Source organism: Odontomachus brunneus, unplaced genomic scaffold (assembly GCF_010583005.1).
Source record: "Odontomachus brunneus isolate Ranch 3 - 2012 unplaced genomic scaffold, Obru_v1 Obru_scaffold_140, whole genome shotgun sequence".
NCBI lineage: Eukaryota > Metazoa > Arthropoda > Insecta > Hymenoptera > Formicidae > Odontomachus > Odontomachus brunneus.
The window spans coordinates 761515-764065 of NW_022639590.1; the positions used below are offsets into that span (position 1 = coordinate 761515).

The 2551-nt window shown below is 39.0% G+C and overlaps 1 protein-coding gene across 5 annotated transcripts in view; it reads right to left on the reverse strand.

Annotated features, from left to right (window-relative positions):
* Positions 1 to 2551, reverse strand: part of LOC116850265 (mucin-17-like) — a 291148-nt gene that overhangs the window by 210083 nt on the left and 78514 nt on the right. Inside the window, exon 1 of one of the 5 annotated variants that reach the window (XM_032828329.1) lies at positions 2034 to 2537. The exons of the other annotated variants lie outside the window; for them this stretch is intronic. The gene's annotated coding sequence lies outside the window, so the exon portion shown is untranslated. Of the gene's footprint in view, positions 1 to 2033; positions 2538 to 2551 lie in introns of those variants that run through there. 5 annotated transcript variants of the gene reach the window in all.

The following is a 2551-nucleotide window of genomic DNA, read 5'->3' on the forward strand; positions in this document are numbered from 1 at the left end:
TCTCTCTCTCTCGGAAAAATAAAGCGCAACGGAATTGAAAGACTTCAAGTCATATTTATGGGCGTCGAATATCGATAATTTCACCACGGCCAAGTGCCTATAAAAGTATTATTTATGCTCGCGTATATTTTTCATACGCTTATAAAAAGATCCTCCTGAGAATATGTTTGCGATGTAAAATTTGTTCTTTCGACATACACGAAGAGAATATTACAGTTTTCTTTCATATATAAATTCTTTTCAATTTTATGATGTTTTTAGTAATCTAGGAGAGTGGACTGGCAGTAAAGTCCATCTTGCTAAGGAACATAATAAATTTCGCTCGTAAATGTTGTAATAGTCCGTATAAAATAAAAGGATAGTGAATTACTGCAAAAAATAATCGCAAAAAATAATCTATATTCTACGATTACAAAATCCTATCGTAATCTTTACTATAAAATTCTCCTCATGTGTGTGCGTGTATGTCCGTGTTTGGAAAATCCCATCTCGAACCTCGCCGAGTATTCGATCTCACTGAATCTCTCTTTTTCAAAGCGTCTAATGGTCCGGCTGAGGAAAATCTCGCGGTCGATATCACGATGATGCAACGGCAAACGACCGTTCAACGCGCCATTTAAATGCAGAGTAGCGTCTCTGACGACGAGACGCTCTATCCAATTTGCAATCCGGTCTAGCATAGCTGCCGATGTACGCGGCATTAATGCCGTCAGCTGATCCGATTTAAAATTCATTATCCGTCGATAAAGCCCGAAACCATTATTTCATTGGCGCGAGATTAACGGGCGCACTCAGTTGGGCAAACACACCGATCGATGAGATTACGAGAGTGCGCATTCCGGAATCTAATAAATTAGCGACACCGCTCGCTTGTCGCTTGTAATCTCGTTTTTGAACTATCTCGCCAACTATTCCGTGTCGCGCGGTCGACATTTCAGCGTTTTACGATATCGCGGTTGTTTCGCTACGAATTGCGATCTGTCCGCGTATAAACCAGACGTGATACTTCCTGCGAACCCGAACGGAGAGAGCCGGGAGGAGAGAAACCGTCGTCGTGACTAACGTTATTTTATTAACTTTGCAATAGAGATGTGTGGGTGACACGCGTCAACCATTATTCTTTTCTGGTATCTCGCTCTGACGATGAAATTCTCGATTTAAGTGATCTCCAGAGAACTCCCATTGTCACGCTCGACACGAACGACAGAAATAGAACACACGAGGAATGTATCTGAGAGGACCTCGTAGACATTGTTTCAACGAAAATACGACGACGCTTGCGGTACGCCAACGCACCGCCCGCTCACTTTCTCAGGATGCGAGATCATTTGGCAGTCGAACAATTTTCAAGTCATATTGCTATTTTGTTACGGCTCTATTTGAATCGAAATTTCATATCAGACTAGTGAATTTTATACAATTGAACAAACAAATAAAGAATCTCACAATACTATACAGGCTATTATTCTACTGTAATATTTACAAATAATATTTTGCTGTTGAGATTTCAACAAAGAAAGCTACTTCAGAATAATTCGACTATCTCAATATTATATCCCCATTTAATTTTTATCCCCTTCATCTCGATATTTAATATATGTAAATTGTCTAACTATAGACAGAAAACTTGAGATAAGCAAATATTATATAATTAATATGAATAAATAATGTAAAAAAATTTCTATATTTACAATATTTTTCTGATTTGTTTTTCCTTTTTTGATAATAAAAATATTTCAATAGAATTTGGATATTTAAAAGATTTAAAAGGGAAAGAATTGAAAAAGTGAATATAGTAAATATTCAATATAATGTTTTATATTATTAAAAATTAAGATTTAGATTCGATAACAAAGCTCAACAAAAATAAAAGAAGCGTTGGTAGATTCAAGACAAAACTTGTAGTGCAAGAAATATTTGAGAGTAGATGTATAAGTCAATACGTGCGAGACGCACTTTCTAAATTACTCGGATATATCTCTGTATTTTCAGTAAATTCGGGAATATTGTGCATAATAAATAATTTAACATACCTGGAGGTACACGATGTATCGCTGTCCGATAACCTGAGTCCTCCCTCCTTATTTCCCGATTCAATATCCTGGTTACTTCGTCGTGGCACTGACACTCGCGATACGACTCGATCGGAGAAATACGTGTTAATTAACGCGAGAGTTCCATTAAATATTTTAAGAGCCGACAGGAATGATAATTAACATACACCGATACTACGCGATACACACGTCGTTCGCCGGTGCGGGATGGAATGTCACACTCGAACACGATTAACTAACGACGTCCTGGCGATACGTTCCGACGATCGCGCACATCGTTATTCTCGACATTCCCGATACTTATATTTCCGCACGAGACTTATAAGACGCGTAAATCGCGGAGCAATGTCGATCGATGTGTGAATGGCGGTTGCTCGACGCGGAAAGATCAATATCGCAAATGGTCGCGCGATTGGTGACGTATACGCGCTACAGAACGTAAACAGCGTCGCGTCTAACAAAGACGCGCGGTCCTCTGTAGTATACCCCCCCCCCCC